The sequence below is a fragment of the Herpailurus yagouaroundi genome, unplaced genomic scaffold (genome assembly GCF_014898765.1).
Source record: "Herpailurus yagouaroundi ecotype Mexico unplaced genomic scaffold, PumYag 197, whole genome shotgun sequence".
Taxonomy (NCBI): Eukaryota; Metazoa; Chordata; class Mammalia; order Carnivora; family Felidae; genus Herpailurus; species Herpailurus yagouaroundi.
The window spans coordinates 14,023,573-14,048,451 of NW_024412428.1; the positions used below are offsets into that span (position 1 = coordinate 14,023,573).

Sequence of the window (24,879 nt, forward strand, 5' to 3'; positions counted from 1 at the left end):
CCTCTCTCATGGACTCATCAAAGTTTCATGATCCTTTTTATGGAGCAGTACCAGCAGGAAGAGGAGCTGTCGGTGTATATACATCCTGGTCTCATCCCCTACTTTGTTGTAAACCTCCCAGCCAGAGAAGCATGTCGTACTCCTGTGTGCGTGTGTCTGTGGAGCCTAGGACAGCAGCCTCATTCGAAAGGGCATCAGGCAAATGTTTGCTGATGAATAATGAATGAAGGGGTAAATGAGTGAAGGAGATCGGGAGGGGCTGGCCTTCCCTTCCTTTTTTTTTTTTTTTTTTTTTTAATTTTTAAATGTTTATTTATTTTTGAGAGAGAGAGAGAGAGTGCATGAGCACGAGTGTGGTACAGGCAGAGAGAGAGGGAGGCAGGCTGAAGCAGGCTCCAGGCTCTGAGCTGTCAGCACAGAGTCCGACATGGGGCTCAAACCCACAAACTGTGAGATCATGACCTAAGCCGAAGTCAGACGCTTAACTGAGCCACCCAGAGGTTCCTGGTCTTCCCTTCCTCTTAAGCATAGGCAATAACTGAGCTGAAATTAGAAGTGGGTGTCCTTATGCACAGTGGGGCTGGCAATGCTAGTAATGTGACCCGCACTGTTGTGACACTCTCTGTCCTTTTCTTTTGTTACACTCGTTAAATTTGTAATTATGGGCAACACATACCTTTCATTCTGCCTGCCTCTCCTACTAGACTGCAAGCTCCGTAAGAGTGAGGGAAACTGGGCCCGTTTCCCAGCCGTGGCATTCAACAGGCACTCAGTATGTGTTGAATGAATGAATGAATGTCATCTGGTGAGCATATTTGATTCAAAATACCAGAGCTTTCGAGGAAGGCAAATGATCTCTGCTAGAGTCACTTTCAGTTTAAATTCTAGTTCTGATTCCCCCGCTAGTCGTTAAATAGGTAGTGTTTATTGAGCACTTGCTATGCGGCACGCTTTGCTGTAAGCCCGCTACTTGTACCCTTTAAGAAATCCTCACACCGTCACTACGAAGTAGGCACTGTGCTATTGTTCATTTTGCAACACAGGGAACAAAAGCACAGGGAGCTTAAGTACATGCCCAAGGTGATGCCATTGATAAGTAGTTGTGCCTCCTGATGATGAAAGACACCTGCCCCATCCCTAGTGTCCAGACAAACAAAGCAGGCCTTGGAAGGCAGGGTAGAGCCCAGGGATGAGCTAATTCTTCTTAAAATCCATCACCTTTTGGGGGCAGCTGGGTGGCTCAGTTTGTTAAGCATCCAGCTTCGGCTCAGGTCATGATCCCACGGGTCGTGGGTTCGAGCCCCGCGTCAGGCTCTGTGCTGACAGCTCAGAGCCTGGAGGCTGCTTTGGATTCTGTGTCTCCCCCTCTGTCTCTGGCCTTCCCCCACTCACCCTCTGTTTCTGTCTCTCTCTCGAAAATAAATAACATTTTTAAAAATTAAAAAAAAAAATTCATCACCTTTACATGTTACTTCCTGTGTAAGCCACCCAGCAACGCTCTTTTTTCCTTTAACATATATTTATTTATTGTGAGAGTGTGTGCACAAGTATGGGAGCAGCAGAGAAAGAGGATGAGAGAGAATCCCAAGCAGGCTCTGTGCTCTCAGCGCAGAGCCCGATGAGGGGCTCAATCTCACGACTGCAAGATCACTGCCTGAGCCCATGTCAGGAGTTGGACATCCAACTGGCTGAATCATCCAGGCACTCCTACCCCTCGTCTTCGAAAAATTCTCTATGTATACTTGCCAAATGGCCCAGTGATCCTACTCTTAGGTATCTCCCCCAAATAAAATGAAAACATACGTTTTGACAAACACTTGTAAAGAAATTTTCATAGCACCTAAAAACTGGAAATAACCCAAGTATTCATTTACTGGTGAAGGTACATGCAAATTGCGATGCATCCATAGAAGGGATACTGCTCAACAGGAGAAAGGAATGAAGTTCTGGGTTGTATAGCAACTGGGATGGATCTCAGAGGCATTGTGCCAGATGAAATAGACCAGATGCAAAACACCACAGACCGTGTACAATTCCATTTAAATGACATTCTAGAAAAGGTATAAGAACAGAAAACAGAAAGACAGCTGTGGGGGGCTGGGGTATAGATCGTGGGTGTGACGGGGGACACAGGGAACTTCGGGGTGGGGGGAAGGAGTGGAATTTTGATTGTGGCTAATACCCAACTGTGTGCATTTGTGACCCAACCACACAACTAAGAGGAGGCATGTAAATTATACCTCAGTAAACCCGATGTTTAAAAAAGCAACATATTCTTCTTTAGCCCGATGTAATGAAACTAGGTTTTTTTTTTAAATCCCTTTCCTTTTAGATCCAAGCAATAGCGTCATCCTTAAAATATACATAGTTTTTAAAGAACAGTAGGGAAACCCGGACTTGAAATGTGGGTGCTGAACCCATCCTACTGGGCAAATGAAGGGAACGGACCCATATTCTACCACAGCAAGAGCAGCTCCTGGTGTCCAAGAGGCTTGAGTGGCTCGGGAAAGCATTTAATCCAGGAGTGTGTTTCTGCAGCTTTGTGTTAATCAGATTCCACATGACCGCATTGACCTTTGTTCTCCTTCTGGTGGAATCTCCCACGTTGGGGGGGGAGTCTGTTTAGTTTTAGCCAGCGTCCCAGGGTACACGCAAAACTGTAGTCACCCCAGTACTCGATGTGCCTGAGAAAAACAGAGGGAAGGAGAAAGAATTGATGCAGGACGGCGGGTCAGCGCCAGGAGCTACGCCTCGGGACAGAAAGTGTGCTGTCCCCGCTGAACCCCACCCCCAAACCTCAGCCTCCCTTCTCCGGGACTGGTGCCATGGCCCCAGGCAGTGGAGGCAGCAACACAAATAAATAGAAGAGCTGTTTCATTAAAATCTCCGTACGACGCGGTGGAGCCCTGGGTGCAGTCTTCTGTGACCCCTGGAACAGAGGAGGCCACGTGTTAAAGACAAGATTGCCCCTGAGGCCAGTTTCCAGAGCGGGACAGGGACAGGGCGGCCCAGGGTCAGCCGGGGCAGCCTCCAGCTGGAGGGCGATGTCAGGCCTCTGCAGCATCAGCAACTTGGCGGCTCAGAGACTGAAGCCGCCGCGGGAGAACAGGGCAGCAGGAAACTCATGCCCACAGTGAGATAGCAAATCTGCAGGAGGTCCCGGCCCTGATCACGAGCAGGGGGGAAGCTGAGGCAGGCTGGGGTTCCTACAAAGAGGGTAGGTCCAGAGTTGTTTTATTTAAACGCTTTCTTACTATTATATTAACATATAATTGTCCACATCCTTCCTCATATCCTCCAGCTAGTGTGGGGCTGGGGGTAGCACAGGCCAGCGACACTAAGAAACTGGATTTCTGTGCTGTATAACATGGCTGTGCAACCACATTCCTCCTCTCGGCTTCTAAAATTCCCACCTGCATTATATATAAATCTCCTTAAAGGTTCCGTCTCTGCATGCATTTCCCGGGAGCTCTGGTGCATAGCAACTGAATCAGCATCCAGGCCTGCTTAATTAATAAAATGAGTCTGGGTACATCTGCAATCCTTCCAAGCAATTACGGCCTTTCTCCCATTCCTACATGCAATTCAGCCTGTTAGCGCACACACACACACACACACACACACACACACAAACCCACAGTGCACCAAATGATTATCTTGCCTTGAAAAACAAAATCCTTTAAGATACAACTTACTTTGACGGAGGCCTTTCGGTAATTTCTTTTTCTAAATTGTGCTTTTGCTTTGCTTGGTATCTGAGAAACCCCAGGCTTAGCACCAAACGGAGGCCTCATAGTTTTGTTGAATGGATTGTAACCTCAGGTCTGTTGCATAATCTCTCCCTGAGCATTAATTTTGCCATCTTTTAATGACGATAATCATACCACTCCTATAGCATCGAGGTGAGGATTAGAGACACTATGCGTTAAGCATGTGGTGCATCACGGCTATAAAGCATATTCAGCATTTTGTACATCACACAAATGCTGGGGAGGAATAGAAACCCATCCTTTCATCCTCGATCTGCCACTAAGTTGTTGGCTAACCTCTAGAAAACCTTTTAACTCTCTTCCTTTTTGTGGAGATGTTAGCACGGACACCTGCAGGATTTTTTCAAACATTGTATGAGATGTTATAGATAAAAACAGGTTAAAAAGTAGAAATTGTTACTCACTTTTTAGAGCTTTGGGACCATTGTGCTTCCCTCAGAGTTAACCAAACTTTTCTTGCCCTGGGAAATTACCCCTCCTTGGCTATCGAATTGATAGGTGTTTCCATAAGAGCCCATCTTGTGTGGTTCAGGCACAGCTCATCTGTGGATTGCTCACATGTACATTCATTTCCACTCCAATTCTGTTCAGCAGGAGCATTTCCCAGCCCCACTGGGGTCTCCCAGTACTTCTGAGAAAAAGAAACCCGCCCACGTCCGTAAATAGTGTTGTCCTGTCTTTTTTTTTCCCTAGGAAATGCTGCTCAAGTTCCCTTTTCTGCACCTCGAGCTATCGGGAACCGCGCGGTATTTATTTATTTATTTTGCTCATCCACTCTCATTGGAGGTGGTTTTCCCTCTCCTCATCTTTTGGGGCTGTCACCCTTTGTAGATCATTCTTATTAAGCATTAACTTGGTGAATGGATGAACGTCACTTGGGAACAGCTCTAGAATATTGCAAAACATAAAGCAGTCAGTGAAAACATCTGCAAAACTTGGCAACCTACTGTGGTTTCAATGAGCTCGGGGCCAAGTCCTTGACAGGCCTTGAGGTCCTCAGAGAATGCAGTGCAGGGAAGATTTATTTGGGGAAAGGGCAAGAAATGTCACTTTGTACTTCAGGTATGAAGTAGAATCGGTCACCATTTGCAAGCATGAGTCATTGTCTAATCTTACCCTTCACAGATGTCGTCTAAACTGCCCTCACCCTGATTCCAACAAGTCCTTGCGGTGCTTTGAAAGAGGTTTAACACCCAGGGCCATCCCTTGAGGGGCTTGGGGAGCCGGCACCCTCTGGGCTAGCCCCTGATCTCTGGGTTCCACTGACCGCCCTGTCTTTCCCACCACCTCTTGTACCAGTGGCCTGGCAGGGGATTAGGTCCCACTCTCCACAGTCACCTCCTTCTGAGACCACCCAGTGTTCTGGGCTCCAGCTTTGGGGCCTCCTCTGTGGCCACCCAGTCAGCTCAGGGAGGCCCTGACTGGCAGCAGGAGTCTGACTCCCCAGCCAGCAGCCAGCAGGCCTCCTGCACCCACTGAGAAGCAGCAGAATTAAAGCAGGTGGGATGGCGTGGCTTCCATTTTTGCGTCCCCAACATCGCGCATGGATTACATACATATTTCCAGAGTGTGGCTTTTACTCTTGGCACTTTACACACTCATTTAGGGCAGGAAGAAAAATTGGGCCCCTTTCCTAGCAGTCAATTTCTGAATAATTCTAGGGCTTGGGTCACAAAGTGATGCTATTCGGGGTCCACGAAGGGGATGTAGGTATTTGGATCTTTCTTTTTTCCCCCTGGTCTTATAAGGACAAAGTTTCATGGTTGTGTTTCCTTTCAACTTCAGACTTTGAGATGTTGGACCCCCTTTTGTGATCACTGATAAAACATCACCCCACATTTCAGAGTATTTACTTCAGAACCAAGGACAGTTTTTTGTACCTTATAAAATCCAGTATGCATTGAATGTCTAATTTGGCCGCTACAGCAGAACTACATTATGACTTTAATGGGCCCTGAGCACCTTTCCTTTTGTGGGCTCCTCTCTCCATATAAGTAAATAAGCAAGGAAGAAAATAAACAAACAAGTAAATAAGTAAAAAAAAAAAAGAGAAAGAGAGAGAGAGAGAATTAAAATTCCAAATGTCTGTGTTGGTGTAAGACAAGTGTAATCCAGGCTGAGTTCATTACAAGTATTAGATTCATTATTTTTCTGACTTAAAAGTGAAAACAATTTCAGGACCCCTAAAAATATCATGGGTCCCAGGCACTCTTCCTGCTGCACCCAGTGGAGAAGTCAATCTTGTACTGAGGCTGCCTGAGGCAGCTTATGAGTTGTAGTGTCTTTGCAACCTGGCCTGGAGCCCAGAAGATTCCCAGTGCCTGCACTGTGGTGAGGAGCTGGTTTGAGTTGTTTTTCTATTCCTCTCTCTCCTTCCACACACACAAATCTGGACTTTCCTGAGGCTAGGGATCATGTCTTACTTATCTTTGAATCCCACCCTCTTACCTGCCTTCTTTACTTATTCAATACAAGTTAGTGGAATTAAATTAAATGTCTCAGGTGGCATTTCACAGCCACATCACAAAGATGGAAACTTAACAAGTCCTTCAGTCAGTAGAAGCCATATGCATGGTTTTATGGAGATAATCTAAGAGACAAACGATGGTGCTGTTTCTCTCGCTTTCTGACGACAGAATGGTGGAGACACATAAAGAAAACAACTGTCATCTGGTCAAGCTGTGAGGCACCCCGGTTAGGAGCAGGATTCAGAGCCCTTCAGCCTGACCTTGACCCCACCATCCCCACCTATCGGTTCCAAGGCTTTGGACAAGTTTTTTAAACTTTGTAAAGTTTTATCACTTTTGACTTGGGATAATAATAATAATTAATAATAATAATAATAGCAACCTCATTAAAAGAGATAATACATGCAAAGATATTAGGACATGACATGGCCTGGTACATAGATGATTCAGTATAGTAGCTCTTCTTAGTAACAATGGTCTTGTCCTGTATCAGTACTGAATTATCTGTATCTTACTGGTTCCATCCTTAGCTCCAGAAATTTCTGCCTATCACCTCAAACAGTGCGTGTTCAAAACTTAACTCCTTTTCTTACATCAAAACACACGTTCTGTGTTCTTTTCTCCTGTACTCTAAGCTCACTGAAGGCCTGTCAGGCCTGTCTGTGCCTTTGCTCTTTGTTTTTTCTAGAGCCTAGTCAATTGTCTTTATAGGAGGTGTGAGATAGTTACACAGTGATGTTAGCTAAGTGACTATAGCCTAGAGATGTGTAGTGCTTGATTTTCCCCTAGAAGTGTGGGGGAGCTGGGGTTCATGGGGGATCTGGCTAGCACAAATTTCTATGGCATTGAGGGTTTTCCATCAAGCTCTATCATATACACCCCTTTGTTGCCTCGGTGCTGGGAGACTTACCATAGAGAGACAGGTACAAGTTTGAGGAAGCAGAAATAAATCTGGAGGCAACCTTTTTTCAGAGCACATTGGAACCACACAGAGCCACTAGATGAAAGACTGTTCTTAAAGTGAACCTGAAACTTTGTCAATGCAGGGATTAAAAAACAAGAATGTCTCGATGCGGTAGAATAACATCTTTGATATTTTAGGGGACATATGAACTGACTTTTAAAATCTCTCTCCTAGTAATCCTTCTTCTTCCCTTGCTTTCCCTCATTCTGTGCAGCCTGGAGGCTGGGTAGATGGCACGGCCACAAGGTGCACCAGACCAGACACCTCTTGCAATACCCAGAGAGGAGTCCATGCAGTGTTGTTTTGGGTTCCTGTGGTGACATAAGGAGACTCTTTCTCGATGTCCAGAGCTTTATGTCCTGCAACTGAAAGGGGAGGATGTCCCACTTTGGTGGCACCAATCTTCACCTCCAAATGGAGCAGTACATCTACAAAAGGAAAGGTGATGGCCTCTATGTCACAAATATGCAAAGAACCTGGGGGAAGTTTCTGCTTGCAGCCTGAGCCACTGTTGATGTCAGTGTCACGTCCTCCAGGAATACTGGCCACCAGGCTGCGCTGAAGTTGGCCGCCACCATGGGATCTGCTCCTATTCCTGGCCGCTTCACTCCTGGAACCCTTATTAACCAGATCCAGCCTCGAAGGAGCCAAGATTTGTGGTAGTTACCAATCCCAGCCTCTCACACAGGCACCTTATGTTGCCCTGCCTACCATTGCCCTGTGTAACACAGACTCTCCTCTGTGCTATGCGGACATTGCCATCCCGTGCAACAACAGACCTAGTGGGTGGTAGAGCCTGAGGTCTACTTCTAGAGACATCCTGAAGAGATTGAGAAGGAAGAGCAGGCTGCTCCTGAAAAGGACAGGACCAAGGAGGACTCTCAGGGCAAATGGACTGTTCCAGCTCCCTGGTTTACTGCTACTCAATCCAAGGTCACAGACTAGTCAGACAGTGCAGGTGCCCTCTGCGCCTGTCCGGTGGTTCCCTCCTGCAGCCTGGAACGTTCCGCCTGCCACTGAAGACTGGTCTGGAACTCCCACTCAGGCCACTGGAAGGTAGGAACCATTCAGTCTGTTCTTCCACAGACTCTTAAACAGAAAACGGAAATAAGGTTGAAGGAAATAAACACTTAAAAAAACAAAAAGAAGAGAGAACTGCCTCTTACCTTGGTTTTCCAAAGCCTGAACACATTACAGGTATTGTTTCGTGCCTCCAAGCATACGTGAATGTACAGGAAATTTCCCTGAGGGAAAAAACCCTCAAGAATGAAAAAGGATTTCCCCCTCCAGCTTCTTTAAAAAAAAACAAAACAAAACAAAAAAAACAGTCTCCAGGAATGGGAGTGGAGTCCCAGGATGGCTGCATGAGAAGATGCCCTGACAGTTTTCTGGAACAGAGTCTTAAATGTCAAGACCCCAGGGGCTCCTGGGTGGCTCAGTCGGTTGAGCAATCGACACTTGATCTTGGCTCGGGCCATACTCTTGTAGTTCCTGAGATTGAGCCCCATGTCAGGCTCTGTGCTGACAGCTCAGAGCCTGCTTGGAAATCTCTCTCTCCCTTTCTCTCTCTCTGTCCTTCCCCTACTCGTGCATGCTCGCTCTCTCGCTCTCAAAATAAATAACTAAACTTAAAAAAAAAGTCAAGACCCCAAAGAGAGATTGCAGGTGGAGCTGGAACCTGGGGGAACAGCAGAAAGAACTTATTTCTATGTTTCTCCTCTGTGAAAAGAGCCTTGACGTGAGGGGATATGTGGACAGTCTCACTCAGAGCAGATGACTCAGGGACTAAATCCGCACACCACCCCAACCCTCCTGCCTCCATGTAATCAAGTTCATGGAATATCAACACCACTCTGGAAAAATGGGGGGAGAAAACCTAATTCTAAGGGGAATTAGAAGACCTAATTCTAACAGGAACTTGAAATAGGAATAAAGTTATGGAAAAATTTAAAAATTTAAAAGCATATAGTTCTTAGACCACTGAATTTGTGGATGAGACTCATTCTGGCTACAGTAGCAGGGACCCATGTCAAAGATGCCAGCCCCAGCAGAGACAATCCCCCAGGATGGCCAGTGGCCTGTACCCAGAGAGAAAGAAGAGGAAGCTTTGTCTCTCACAGCCAGGACTGGGTGGATTCTATTTGACTATTGGACTCAAGATTTTGGTGCCTGATGTGGGCACCACCAGGTGAGAAGCCTCCCTATGTGATAAAGAATGCTGGGGCGCCTGGGTGGCTCAGTCGGTTAAGCATCCGACTTCGGCTCAGGTCATGATCTCGTGGTTTGTGGGTTTGGGCCCCGCGTTGGGCTCTGTGCTGACAGCTCGGAGCCTGGAGCCTGCTTCAGATTCTGTGTCTCCCTCTCTCTCTGCCCCTCCCCTGCTCACGCTCTCTCTCTCTGTCTTCCAATAAGAAATAAACATTGGGGCGCCTGGGTGGCTCAGTCGGTTGAGCGTCCGACTTCGGCTCAGGTCAGGATCTCACAGTCTGTGAGTTCGAGCCCCGTGTCGTGCTCTGTGCTGACAGCTCAGAGCCTGGAGCCTGCTTCAGATTCTGTGTCTCCCTCTCTCTCTGACCCTCCCCCGTTCATGCTCTGTCTCTCTCTATCTCAAAAATAAATAAACATTAAAAAAAATTTTAAAAAAAGAAATAAACGTTAAAAAAATTTTTTTTAAAAAGAATGCTGCTCAGCCTGTCTTATTTTGGACCTGTTTTGCTGCCTGACACATAGTAGGTACTCGAGGTTGAATGAATAAATGAAAGTCTGAGCTTCTCTGGAGCTTTCCTTTCTCTTGTTGCTAGAGGGGAGTCGAATTGTTCCTCTACAGCCCTCGGATACCAGAGCCGGTATTGACAGTTCTGGCCCAGGGCTACTCAGATGCCACAGAGGACCGACTGGGTGACTCATCCTCCAGGACTGAGTCCGATAGTTTGGAAGCCCTTTACCCCCAGCTGTTGCCAAAACACCCTGTTTTATAATGGCCTGTTGACTTTTTCCCTCCCTAGTCTGTAAATTACTGGAGCATGACGAGTATATCCCTAGCACAATGCCTGGTAAATGTTTGCGGAATTAAATGATAATGTGCTAAAATCACGCCAGATGAGCCTGACGAATCAAGGCCAGGCAATGGCTGCACAGACGGAGCTCAGTGTCATCAAGAGGCCGTAAACTGATCGTCTCTGATCTGTGCTACTTACTTTTCACAAAGTGCTTACGTTGTTAATAACCTCTATTTCTGAAGTGTCTGAATTTCCGATAGGAAACGTCGATGTCAAGCAAGCCGACCTGGGGCAGAGCAGCAGGCTGAATGCCCAGGGGGTCGGACAATACCTCTGCTCTACTGCCCACCAAGGTGCAGAGTGTCATGGGAGAGAGAGGGGAAGAGAGGAGCCTGTGCTTGTCCTCACTAGATGTCTGAAGCTAAGAGAGGAATCATGGAGCTCAGCCCACAAAATGCAGCAGAGTAGATGTTACAGGCCCAGGGAGCTGCGGGGTTGCAAGAGGGATCTTGTGGGACCTAGCTGGTCCATTCCCTGGGGAATGGGATGGTGCACAGGTGCCCCCTGGTGGTCTTCCTGAGAACTTCGAGGCTCTGAAAGCCCGGTGGTCTCCAGCAGAGAATGGCATGGCCACCTGGAGAAGCAGCACCACCCGTTAGGCAAAGAAAAGAGTCAATCGGGGGCAGAGGAGCCACAGTGCCTTAATTAAGTGCCTGACACTGTGGGATGTCTTCTTAGTGAGTCTGTGCCCCGTTAGTCTATGTGGATTGATTTTGTGATTACATCTTGAAGTCCAGCCGCCAGGAGCCTTGATAAAATCTTTACATCTACGTTAATCAGGGAATCCAGGTAAGCACCATGGAGCATTTACCAGATGCATCCAGCAGACGAAAGCCTCCACTGAGGAGATCAGTGCACCCAGGACCAACATTGTCAAGTTCAGTAGCCAAAAAGGGCTGAGTGGTAAGGATGGAACTGGGGAGCCGGGTGGGGCCGGCATGGACATGCCTGGAGAACTTGCTGAGAAACTACGGAAGCCAGGTGCTGGAGAAGAGCACAGACCTCATTCCTGAGCTCTCGGCAACAGGATGGCCTCCTATCACAACCTGGGGGAGGTGGGGTCCGAACCCAGGCTGCTGCCGGTTGGCTGAAAGAGCATCGAGACTTTCCCAATGAAGCAGGAATTATTTCACAGATTAGGACTTATTCTATGGGAGTGAGGGGGAGCTCAAGGTTCCTTTCATCTCCATACACAAATGAATCACCCCATTTTTGCAGCAGGTGGTTATGTGTTATCTTAATGAGTCGTGTTTAACCAAAGGGGTTTTAGATGGCAAGGTATTGCATGGTTCATAGGTGGACAAGACACGTGGGCAGATGATTTTTTTCTTACCATAAAACAAATGGGTTAAAAATAAGAATGATTTCATACACTGAGCCCTGTTCAAGAATCTGGAGCCCAAACGATCATGTAGTCTTAAACCGTTTCATTACAAAGTCACAGCTTCTGTGCCTCTAAAAGTTACCAAAGCAGCTGTTTTCAGAGTGTGGCTCAAAATTTCTCTTCAAAAAAGCACGCAGTAGTTAACCAAATTAAAGGCTTAAAAACATGAGCGAACAGTACTTTGCCTCTTCTAACAGTCACATACCCATTGAATGGACAGCTACAGTGAGGCTTTTGGGATCTGGCTAGATGTTTCACGATAACTGAAATGGGGAAGGAACAAAGGCAACCTGGCTTCCTTTCACCCGTTCACATCGAGGATGCACGTTTCACCATGTGGGGGCCTTACTCAGTGCCCCCCAAATACACGGCTACAGCAAACATACTTTCTTCTGGCTTCTTGGAAAAGACAGGCTTCGAGAAGTGATTCCTGAGAAAAGCAATACCCCCCAATGAAAAACTGGTCATAAAACATAAAAGAGAAACTCCCCTGCTCTCAGCAGCAGTAATGCGTTTTCTACTGTATCCTGCCTTCTAAAGGCTTCAAACAGTGCAAGAGCCGAATTTGAAACATTTGCCACATTAAGGCAAAATTGAGCTTAGCCAGGATCTTTATGGGTCTTATAAATATTTATACTTAATAACATCTGGGCTGAGCCTTAGTTTCTAGGCTCATGTTTGCTGAACGAATCTCTCTCTCTCTCCCTCTCTCTCTCTCTTTAAATGAGAAATGATGTCGGGGAGGACACCTTTAGTTTGGTATTTTACAGTTTTTGTATTCGTTTCTCTTAGCGTATCTCACAAGAGCCAAGCCGGGTCTGTGTGATTTATTCATTTTATTGCTAATCAAGAGGCACAAAGTGAAGCAGAATGGGAGAAAAGGGGCAAATCGAAGGTGTGAGGTCTCCCAGGACCAGCTCACACAGCTGAGGGTTGCACAATTATCTGCAAATGTCAGGGCCCCAAATCCACTTTTGCCCGAATTATATGATTGACTGTCCCAAAGGTCCCGAATTTCCCCTAAATAATTGCATAATGTCCGTACTTTGTTTTAGCTGAGGAGACGTAGTCACCAAAGTGAAACAAATGTGGTTGATCTCTCCGGGTTCTCCAAAAGCTTTTCAGGAGATGATTTATTCGTTTTGGACAGGTCAAAATCAGCCATGTTTGCGTACCCAAGAGAGCCAGTACGTCTTTCAAGTTCGAAGGACAAAAATGTGTATTTCAAAAGACAAAAACGTGTGACTGCAAATGAAGTCCACCCTCGATTTTCTGCACAGGGAGAAGAAAAGGCTGTTCAAAGCTCACTGCTGTTGGGTTTGGAAATGGGTCTGTGCCCCCCATCCAATCCAACGCTTTTAAGTTTTGGGGACATTCCCTTCCGGCAAAGCAAAGCGAGGAACCTTGTAAGGAAGGTGCCAGAAAGAGATGGCCTTTCCCATCTCTTCTCTTGTTTATACCTCAATAAAACCCGGGCGGGAAGCGGGGCTCTCTTGCAGGCTCTGAAAGGTTTCAGGAAAAGCTGCACTGCCCTCTCAAATGTCCCTGGAGCAAAAATGGCAGCCTAATTTATGTTGCGAGGGCCTTCCCGGCAGCAATGAATGCTGCAGACAGAGCCGGCACGGAGTACAAGAGACCTACACGTCAGTGAAGTGAGGAATTAAAACGTTGGCGTTTCCTGCGGAAGAGGGAGCTGTCATCTTGGAAAATAATTAAACGGTGAGTGGCTGTCAATGGAGTTGAAAGATTTGCCTCAGGTGAAGCCAAGATGCAGGTAACTGATACGTGCATGTGGCAGTCACACACCCATAGATCCGAGGAAGGCTATCTCGATTCAGAGAGGTGAAGTGACTTGCCCAAGGTCACTCAGGAATTCGCTTCTCCAGGTGGCATCCCATAAAGAGTCCCTGGCACCAGTATCCCCGCTGCATGGCCTCGAATTCGTCCCACAGGCGTTGTCCTTGTTTTGTGCTCACCAATGAGCACAAGCGCAAAACTTTTGGCCTTTTCTGACGCTAAGCTCCCTCCGGGTGTCACATCAGCTCTTTTGAAACAAGAGATAAGCCCGCACGCTATTATTAGAAGCAAATGCTTTGAGAAAGGCCTTTTTCCCACCCTCAGCCTGTCATCCGAAAGGTGACGGAAAGCAAGGGTGAAACAGAAGATAAATGTCCCGGCTCCTTGACTTGGAAGTTGGTTTTCGTCCAAAGGTAGAAGAAGCCTTTGGAATGAGACAGCAGGTAGAATTACACCTCATTTTCCTAACGATACGGGCACTATAATAACCTTGGAAAAGTAATCCTCAACATGATACCCACAGGAATATTTCTAATAAGTAATTTGAAATCATATAACAGGCCGGCTGTGGTGCAGCGCAAGGGAACCGTGAGGAGATTAGATTTATTTTCTCGTGTTTTTCTAAATGAGGCCGCGAGGCAGGAAGAGGGGCATCGCCCACTTAATACTAATACTCTGACATTGTGTGACTATGTTCTTAGGCCCGCGTCCAAACGGTCCTCAGGCTGAGAGAAACCAAAGCTGAAAGCTGAGAAGCACCAAGCTCTGAGGCTGAGCTCTTTCGGCCGCTTTCGGAAAATTGAATACGCGCAGGATGGCTAGTGCATCCTGTGATTTCTAAAGGCTGGGGACTCCGGGAATGCGCTGATGAAAGGAAACCCCAGAGGGAATCGGCGAAATCTAGCCTTTGAAAGAGAGACTCACACTGCAGAAATAAAACAAATGATTTTGCTTAGAGCAGTTAAAAGAAAGCAAATGCTACTTTAATTTTTGAGGTCCACAGAAACTCATTATGCGAGTTAGAGAAAGGGATATAAAAGACTTCCAGTTGAGAATTTTAAACATAACAAAAAGTGGCATTAGTAAAATATGAGGTCATGGCATCTGGTTGAAGAAAGACTTAAATGAATAGTTTTCACTAACTGGAACGGGAACCCTTCTAAGACATGACTCTTCAGTCGGATGCACTGTCCGAAGGCTAGCTTCCATTTGTTAGGCACTTTCTAGGTACCAGGCACTAAATTGGGTGTTTTACAAGCATTGTCTTGGTTAAGTCTCATGAGGTGGGAGTTATGCTCCCCATTTTCCAAATAGGGACGTTGGGGTTCAGGGAGGTCTGGCCCCCAAGGGCGTACCATTGGCATGTGAAGTAGCCAGCGTCCAAAGCCCAGGCCCGTGTCCTGCCAATACGCTGCCCTGCTTCCTAGAACGCGTCTCTCTCCCCCACCGAAACGAGAGGCTAATGTTGACCCCCATGCCTGACCCAGTCTCAGGGGAAATCCTGGGTCCTCCTCAAAAATCTAAGGTGACCGGCCACCTGGGAGCCCCATGCTAATGGTAGACTAATAAAGAGCCGGGCTCAGTAGGTTTACCACAACAAGTATTTCTAACGTGTCATCAGAATCAGATAAGAAGAAATGACGAGGCAGGCGGTCATTCTACGTAAGGCCCAGAGCATGAACCAGAAAGGCCGGGGAAAAGATGTTCACACCAGACTGAACCCAGACTGAGAAAGCAACAGAGAAGAAGTCTATAATTAGGAGCAAGTTGTTCATTCAGGGAAAGCAAAAGGGAGCATTTTCTGACAAGCCTTGGTGCCAAGACCAATATTATCTTTTATTAAAAAAAATAACTGATGGTGATACAAGGCTTTTACAGATCCAAATTCACCATGACCAGGAGAAGAACAGGGGGTGGGGTGAGCAGACGAAGATAGCAACCAATTTCAGTAGCCTGGGGAAGGAGAGAAGAAGCAAATGAAATTCAATATTCCAGAAGTGAAAGCCCAGTGCTTGCAGAGAACAAAAGAAAACACGCCTAATGGAGTAGAACAATAAAGAGAACGCTGCACATTCATAGAGTATTGGGTCCTTCAAAGATCTTTGCAAACAGTCAGGAGGGAATCCATTGCCATACACCTGTGAGGCATTATTATTTGCAGGGCGCTCTGTAGTGACCCTGGTAGAGCTGACAATGTAAGAAAGTAAGGGCACAATGACTGCATTCCCAGCCTTGATGGGATTAGGCTCCAAAGCCACCTGGTAAGAGCACAACGCAGCAGTGGGGGGGACCCACAGCCTGGGTGCTCTCTCTGCTGGGGGGTGGGGAATTTTCGGTGTGGTCTCGGGAAACATGAGGCCACTCTCCCTCTTCTCTCTCCACACTTTCTCTGTGCAGAATAGGTAAGGGTCGGCTGTGTATGGTTACCAGTCAGTCGGATATTTTTCATAGATGACCAGTTTTCAGAGAATGAGACTATGCTTAACGCAATGATCTATAGACGTTTTGATCATAAGCTTATGTGATTGTAAAGGATGTAACTTCTGGCATATTGTAACAGTTGACAATTCAAGATATAATCCATTAACTCTTTTAAATATGTCCCGTTGGATAGTTTAATACCCTCCCAACATGTATTTAAAAACAGAAGTACAAACGCTTGTCTTTCCCTTCTAGTTCCTTTTAAGACCCATCAGATTGCATTATATCTTTGTGCCTGCCTTTTACCATTACTCTTCAATGGGATTCTGTGATAAATGTGTGTGTGTGTGTGTGTATTTGTATATTTTTAAATTTATAGGCTTAAAAGTTTTTTCTGGATTGAGATATTATTATAATTATTTAACAAACAATTGACTACAACCATATAAATATTTCACAAATTTTAAAAAATAAGCATAAGCATAAAACTAGAATTTTTTACTGGACATATGTCTTAATGAGATGAAAGGCAGTTTTTGACATTTTGACTTGTTCCTGTCTTTAGTGCCCTGCAGGTTTCTAAACCTGGGACAATACACAACCAAGGACATTTCTGTTGTGGTGGTTTGTTTTTGGTTTTCTGTTTCTTATAAAAATAGAAGAAGGAGTGGGGCGCCTGGGTGGCTCAGTCGGTTAAGTGGCTGACTTTGGCTCAGGTCATGATCTCTCGGTCCGTGAGTTCGAGCCCCGCGTCGGGCTCTGTGCTGACAGCTCAGAGCCTGGAGCCCGTTTCAGATTCTGTGTCTCCCTCTCTCTGACCCTCCCCCATTCATGCTTTGTCTCTCTCTGTCTCAAAAATAAATAAACGTTAAAAAAAAATTTTTTTTAAATAGAAGAAGGAGTATTGTGGCAGGTGAAATGACAAAGGGGGAAAACATGGGCTTGTTCTCAATCGGTTTTTAGCAGAGAGAATTCATGGAAGTTGAGGAGTCAGAGATTGATTTCCTTGAAAGTATCTGCATGCAGGGACCAGATGGAAAGACTTGGTTAGAGGGGTTGCAGGGAGATGCGTCGCATTCCTCAGTTTGAAGATGACTGTGCCAAACTCCACTGCGAGGACCCACATGTCCTCCTTCTCTGGGGAGTCAGAGGCCCGAATCTTACAGCTCAGGGTGAAAGTGGAAACGTTAGCCAAGCTCACTTTACTGCTTGCTAACTGTGTGGCATCTGCAAATAATAAACCTAGGTCCGTGACCCTCAGCTGCCTCTTCTTCAACGTGGGTTGCTAAAGCTGCTTCACCGACAAGGCTACCGAAAGGATTAAGTGACTCATGTATAAGAGTGGATATGAGTTACCTTTCCTACTACAGAAATATTAATTTTTGGAATTTGGCTACATGGACATGTATTATTTTCTCCATAACGCTTAGGGACAAAGCACTGCCCACCAGTCCTCTGCTACTAGGACTGAGTCAGTATGACTCCGAAAGAGAATAGTCACTTTGTGTGTCCACATCCTTCTGTCTTTACTGCATTTGACAGGGAGCCAGCTCTGCCCTCAGCTCCTTCTCTCTGGGGTTCACCTTCTCCTCCCTCTTCCTTCTTGTTCTTATAAACACTACTCATGCTGTGGAGGGTGGAGCATGTTGGGTATACTGAGGCCCGGGATGGTCAAACTTGAGGCGCCATCTTGGCAATCTAACAGTTTGGGCCTCCCGTCCAGATGGAAAGGCATCAGGGGCCCTGCCGGCCCTGTCTCCCCTTGAAAGGTCAGAGGAACCCTTCCTGGCTGAGAGGAAGCTTAAGTTTGGCAACCCGGAGAGTGTAATTTAAGACCCTGGGCTGTGGAGTCAAACAGATGCAGGTTCAGATCCCAGGTTGAGTTACTGACTAGCTGGGTAACCTGAGTAGATCATTTAACCCTTCGAAGGCCAAGGTAACTGTCCCTAAAATGTGGTTGATAGTGCCTGCCACTTACCTTATAGGGTTGTTTGGAGAATGTAATGAAATGAAGCATGTAAAAACACTAACACAGTGCCTGGCCTAAGTATGTATTCAGCAAGTACTGGAGGTTCTAGCCAGGAAAACTAGGGAAGTAAATGAAATGAAGACATCCCAGAATGGAAAGGAAGGAGTAAAATGATCTATATTTGCAGATGACATAACTACCTCACCCTATTCCCCTGATTTATCCCAGCTAACCTCACATTTGAGGTAGTACCTCTTTCAGGTAAATTCTAGAGGGAAATTGCGAAAACAATGCTAAAACACAAGAACTACCTGTCCTTCTCTTTCCTTAAAATTTTCGTGTAACTCGTAAGCAAATCAAGTGGCCAATCACTCTGTCCTCAATTTTTACTGGCTGAGATAAAAGCAGGCCCTGCAGAGGTTATGAAGCCGATGGCATACCTTAGTCTGCTCCCAGGCACCCATCCCGCCAGCAGGAGACAGGGAGGACATCTGGATTAGTGACTGCCATCTTGCTTGGGTTTGGTGCTAGGGCTGTTAATGGGGAATGGACCCTGTAGCGAGGTGAAGACCCCTACTGAGGGGGTGTCGCCTGAGGCTTCCTGAAGTGGGGTTTGGAAGCTCAAGGCAGCTGGTGCTGAGAAAGTGTCCCATAGGCCCAGTCAGGTGCACCACATACCCCACAGGGACGTCGTCCCTAACTGCTCCCCACTCCCCTGACCCAGGGGAAAGTGCTAGAATGTGAGGCCCCTGAGGGTAGGGACTTTGTTCATCAGTGTATCCCCAGCGCCTAGAATGGCACTGTCCAAAAGAAATATAATTTGGGTCACATGTGGGATTTAAAATTTATTCTAGTAGCTGTATTTATTTATTTATTTATTTTTAAAGTTTATTGATTTACTTTGAGAGAGTGAGTGCGAGCAGGGAAGGGCAGAGAGAGAAGGAGTGAGAAAATCCCAAGCAGGCTCTGTGCTCTCAGCATGGAGCCCAAAGTGGGGCTCGATCTCACAACTGTGAGATCATGACCTGAGCCAAAGTCAGGAGTCTGATGCTTTACTGACTAAACCACCCAGGCGCCCCTTCAGTAGCTACATTAAAAAAGTGAGGAGAGGGGCGCCTGGGTGGCGCAGTCGGTTAAGCGTCCGACTTCAACCAGGTCACGATCTCACGGTCCGTGAGTTCGAGCCCCGCGTCGGGCTCTGGGCTGATGGCTCAGAGCCTGGAGCCTGTTTCCGATTCTGTGTCTCCCTCTCTCTCTGCCCCTCGCCCGTTCATGCTCTGTCTCTCTCTGTCCCAAAAATAAATAAACGTTGAAAAAAAAAATTAAAAAAAAAAAGTGAGGAGAAACAAGTGAAATTAATTTTAATATAGACAAATACATCCATACTTTTATCATTTAACTCAACGTATCTAAAATACTATTTCAACATGTAATCAATATAAAACTATTAATGAGACATTTTACTTTACTTTTATTTTTGATGTTTATTTATTTTGAGAGAGAAAAAAAGAGAGAGACAGAGCATGCACGGGAAGGGGCAGAGAGAGAGGGAGACAGGGAATCCCAAGCAGGCTCCAAGCCGTCAGCACAGAGCCTGACATGGGGCTCGAATCTCGACCCGTGAGATCATGACCTGAGCCGAAATCAAGAGGGGAGCCTCCCAGCCACCTCATTACTTCCCTTTTGGTGCAGTCTTTGAAATCCACTATTTTACACTTAGAGTATATCTCGGTTCACACCAGCCACATTTCAAGTGCTCAATAGGCACATGGGGCTAGTGGCTATGGTATTGTAGCCATCACAGACCTGGAGCAATTGTTGGCCCGTGGCAAGCACCCTGCACATGGTTAAAGACTACAATTAGGGGCGCCTGGGTGGCTCAGTCGGTTAAGTGTCTGACTCTCGATCTAGGCTCAGGCCATCATCTCGAGGTTCATGAGATCGAGCCCCACTTCGGGCACTGTGTTAATGGCGTGGAGCCTGCTTGGGAGTCTCTCTCTCTCTCTCTCTCTCTCTCTGCCCCTCTCCCGCTCATGTGCACACACATGCTCTGTCTCTCTCTTTCAAAATAAATAAATACACTTTAAAAACTATTTAAAAACAAGACTACAATTAAATCAGGGTCTTTAGGTTTCCTAGGGCTGTGGGAACTTGGAGGCTTACAACAGCAGAGATGTATTCTTTCAGCGTTCTGGAGGCTGGAAGTCCAAGATTAAGGTATCAGCGGGGTTGGCTCCCCTGGGAGGCTTACAGGAATAATCCCTTCTCTGCCTTCCTCCCAGCTTCTGGTGGCAATTCTGGACATTTCTGGCTTGTAGACGCATCACTCCAATCTCTGCTTCTGTCTTCACATGGACTTATTTCCCATGTTTTTCTGTGTCTTCTTCTTTGTCTCTTATAAGAACATTCTTATTAGATTTGGGGTCTACCCTAATCCAGGATGATCTCATCTTGATCCTTGCCTTAATTATACCTGCAAGGACCCTTTTTTCTGAATAAGGTCACATTCTGAGTTTCCACAGAGACATAAATTCTGAGGGGTGGGGTGGGGGGAATTATTCAATTCACTATAGGAACCTAAGCATTTATTTAAAACTTTAAACTAATTTATTTAAAATTAACATTTTTACATTAAAAAATTAATTTAAATTAAAAGTATTAAAAAAACCTTTTTTAATGTTTATTTATTTTTGAAGAAGAGAGACACAGAGTGTGAGCGGGGGAGGGGCAGAGAGAGAGGGAGGCACAGAATCTGAAACGGGCTCCAGGCTCTGAGCTGTAAGCACGGAGCCTGACAGAGGGCTCGAACTCACCAACCATGAGATCGTGACCTGAGCTGAAGTCAGTGGCTTAACTGAAAGAGCCATCCAGGCACCCCTATATTTTTAATAGCTCCTGGCTGATTGCTCTATGCAGTAGGCTAAGGAAAGCATCACATTACCTTATTGAATTCTCAAGAGCCTTACAAGGTGGAATTATTACCTCACTTTTACCAAAGAGGGATCTGAAGTTGGGGATTAAAGTAATTTGCCCAAGTTCTTGCAGCTGGCAAGTAGCAGCGCTTGGACTTGAACTCAGGTCTATATGACTAGAACATCCATATTCCTATGACTTGTATTCAATTTATCTCATGTCTTCTGGGTATGTGGATTCCTATTAACTGCCCCACTTAAAAGTCCTTTGTAAAAATATCTCCTAAATTTCTAGTCTTCCGGTCAGTGGCTGCACATCATTGTGCACATTTCATATTTTGTCAGGTCAATTCATTCTGTATAAGAAGCATTTTTACCATTGTGTAAAGATGTTACCATTGTTGTAACGGGCTAAGAAAAGGACTTGTTATGTTTCTAACATTGAGGAGATTATGGGGAAAGGAGAGACTGAATTCAGTCATGCCTTTGGCATTCCACCGTCTGAAAATCATCCTCAGATCTGGGAGTAATATTCAGAGTTTGAGTCCAGACGTGGAAACAGATCCTGGGACAGGGTTGTGAGGAAATGCTTGTGACATGGATCCAGTGTTCTGAGGCAGGACCTCAAGATTACCCCACTGGAGGGAGCATTTGTTGATCCTTCCCTCCAAATGTGTGCTTGGTGTGTAATAGACAGAGACTCACAGGACAACTGGGAAGGCGAGTCCAGATAATTCTACTTGTGGGAGGATGACTTGGCAAAAAGCATTCCGCTGGGAGATGGGGCTACTCTGGGTCTTTTTTCACATACATGTGAGAGTAAACATAGCTCTCTTCATCATTTCCTGTTATTTATTCCCAGAATTTGACTTCCCGAATAAGTAGAACAACCCGCGCAATGGCACTGGGCATGGCCACCACAATGGCAAGGGCTAGAGGGGCAGGGCTAAGGCCAGGTCAGAATTGTCTTTTGGTGAGCCAGAAGCCTGCTGCCAGCTATCAGCCTAATGGCCGAGTGCAGTGGCGTATCACTGTCCATTGTCCCTTCTCTCCCCCAACCCAGAGGAGTGCTTACCTGGGGCACTCCCAGAGGAGTGCGGCCCCGGGTGTCACTGACCTGGAGGAACAGAAGTCTCCTTACTCGTATCAGCAGCCACACGCGGCAGGATGAGGAGGATCTGTCTCACTATGACATTTCCAGGCCCAGGCTTGGTGTCTACACTTTGACATTTGTCTTCAAATTTGGTGGATGGGGCCTTGAAAGTCTATGGATTCTGTGCCTCTGCCATATCAGGACAGAAGGCCATGGACCCATCTAACGCATGTGTGCTGTGGTAAAAAAACAAAACAAAACAAAACAAAACAAACAAAAAACAACACTAAAGCGAAAGCAAAGAAAATCAACCTAAAACCCAACTGCAAACAATGTGTTTGTGCTACTCCCTGAGTAAACTGTAACTCCATGACTGTGGCTACACTGGAAAATATTCATTTTGTGGTTTAAAATGTGGATTCTTATTTGTTTTTTATTTTATTTTATTTTATTTTATTTTATTTTATTTATTAAGTTTGTTTAGTTATTTATTTTGGCAGAGACAGAGAGAGTTCGAGCAGGGGAGGGGCAGAGAGAGAGCAAGAATCTGAAGCAGGTCTGCTGTCAACACAGAGCCTGACGTTGTGGTTGAACCCACAAACTGTGAGATCATGACCTAAGCCGAAGTCAGGAGTCAGAAGCTTAATAACTGAGCCACCCAGGAGCCCCTTATTTGCTCCTAGTCTGAGCATCTATTCTGAGCCACATGAGTGCTACATGCTCTGTGTCCCCCACCCCCTGATTCATATGTTGGAACCCTAACCCCCAATATGGCTGCATTCGGAGAAGGGCCTCTAAGGGAGTGATTAGATGACATCAGGTTATAGGATGGGGCCCTGATCAAATAGGATTCGTGTCCTTGTGAGAAGAGACACAGGCAGTGAGTGCCCTCTCCCCCATCCCTGCTCCATGAGCACACACTGAGGAAAGGCCACCCCGCAGAAGAGCTCTCACCAGACATAAACTTGCTAGCAACTTGATCTTGGACATTCTAGAAAGTCCAAGTATAAAATTCTCTGAAAAATAAATGTACTTATTTTTATTTTGAGAGAAGTAAGTTTCTGTTGTTAAACAACCCAGTCTGTGCTATGGCTATAGCAGCCTGAGCAGATGACTCCAATCTGAGAAATGCCGACAGGCAGGAGGCTGGGCGCTGAGCGGCCGGAGACTGTTGCCTAGTCCTGTATCCCTGATCTGACTCAGCCTCAGCTTCCTTATGGGTGAGAGCACTTGCAGGGTTGCTGACTATAACCCCCGACCAACTGAGATGCTTGCAAGTGGGAATGTTCTGGACGAGGCTTTCTGGCCCAGGGGTTGCACTCAGCAACCTAAATTCCTCTTACTTCTGCTCCCTGGGGAGAGACATGTGGATTTTGATTTTCCAGGTGAGTTCTGCTAACATGGGCAGAGGGACTATGCTCTCCGGGCCGCATGATTTTATTTCCCTCTAGACTCCCGTGTAAATTAGGTGCATAAAATATTCTCTCAGGTCCTTTCCAGATCGAAAACCACTCTCTGCTAGTATTTCTTCTTAGTCATCTTTGTAAGAGACATCATCTTTTAAGGGGGAAAAAAAAGTCCCCACATCAAAAAAAAAAAAAAAAAAAAAAAAAAAAAAAACCAACCACATGAGAGCAGAGTTTTCCTGAAATACTGAGGAAGTCCAGTATACAGAGGTGTGTGGGTGTGAATTGACCTGAAAACGTGAACATTGCTGTGCTGGGTATTAAGAATACAAAGACAAATAAGATGGTCCCTACTTTCAGGGGTTTAGAATACACTAGAAAACATTCAAATAATTAGCATTCCTTTTTTATTTTAAGCTTTAAAAAAAAGAATGAAGTACAGTAATGTTTTGTTCTACCTTTCCCTACCTCATTTATAAGGACTGCCTCAATGGTAAGCCTCTGAAAATAATAGCAACAAATGAACAAACACCCAGTGTGTTTTAACAGACCTGAGCAAGTATCTGGCTCACATTCTGAGTGCAGGCATTATATACCTGTATTAAGTCAACACACGTTAGTATACAAACTTATCTAATGCACATAGCTAGGGCTCATGAGAGCCCAACGTTATTATAGCTACTAACCCCAAAAGCTACTTGCCATTTTGGAACTAGATAGGGGTGGTGGTTGGATAACACTGTGAATGTACTAAATGCCACCGAATTGAACACTGTAAAGTGGTTAAGTGTGTTATGTGAATGTCACTTCAATTTAAAAAAAGCAACAATGCCTAATTGCCACTTGAGTCCTCTGCTGGGGTAAGAAGACTTAAACACCTGAGATTCAAGGCTGAGCATTACTACCAGAAAGGAAGAAGGAAATCACAAGGTCAAGGCCTGAAGGTAGCCATGTTATCAGTGCCGGGCCTCATGTCCAGTAAGAACGGAAGCAGGGGCAGGCTGCATCCACACCAGTCTGCAAACATCGAGAAAGCACAGTAGAGAGGTTAGAACCCTAGGTCCCAGAGGACCATCAGACAGAGGCCGTCCTTATCCGGTATGGCCTGCACCTGACCACACAGCTCACTGGGTGTCCTATGTGGCACAGGGAAATTTGTAACTGTCTTGATTATCGCTATCTGCCTCTCTCAGAGTTACTCCTTAATGTTTACCACGCAGTAGCACATTTCTCTTGTTTCATCACTCTTTTTGCCCAGCCTATAGCATTTCCTAGGTCTGAAATGGCTGGCGATATCAACGTAAGGTTGCTCTTATTGTTGTTACAATTTGCCCTTTGAAGGCCTTCTGAAAACGCCTTTACTTTAAAGCGCAATGCTTTATTTTCACACCTATCACCCACCTCCTTCTTCCTCTTGGATGCCTCCCACCTGGGGGATTAGGCCCTGGCAATTTAATCACCCAGCCTCCTTGATCTAGTGTTTATGGCCTGGGTAACATAATTTCCTTTCATGGCATCACGTGTATTTTCTGGCCAACTTGTTTTGTTTCTTCTCTTCTATACAATTGTGGGAAGGCAATGGAACTAAGATGGCTTTAAGCTGTTGTTTCTTTTCTTTGAGGGAATGTTTGGGCTT

At 45.9% G+C, this 24,879-nt stretch overlaps 1 long non-coding RNA gene across 1 annotated transcript; it reads right to left on the reverse strand.

Moving 5' to 3' along the window:
* Positions 1 to 2,025: 2,025 nt before the first annotated feature.
* On the reverse strand, positions 2,026 to 4,375 carry LOC121012674 (uncharacterized). The gene is made up of 2 exons (XR_005782218.1): positions 4,175 to 4,375; positions 2,026 to 2,684 (listed from the first exon to the last, which is right to left on the reverse strand). It is a non-coding gene; the product is annotated as an uncharacterized LOC121012674 (long non-coding RNA).
* Between the last annotated feature and the right edge of the window lie 20,504 nt (positions 4,376 to 24,879).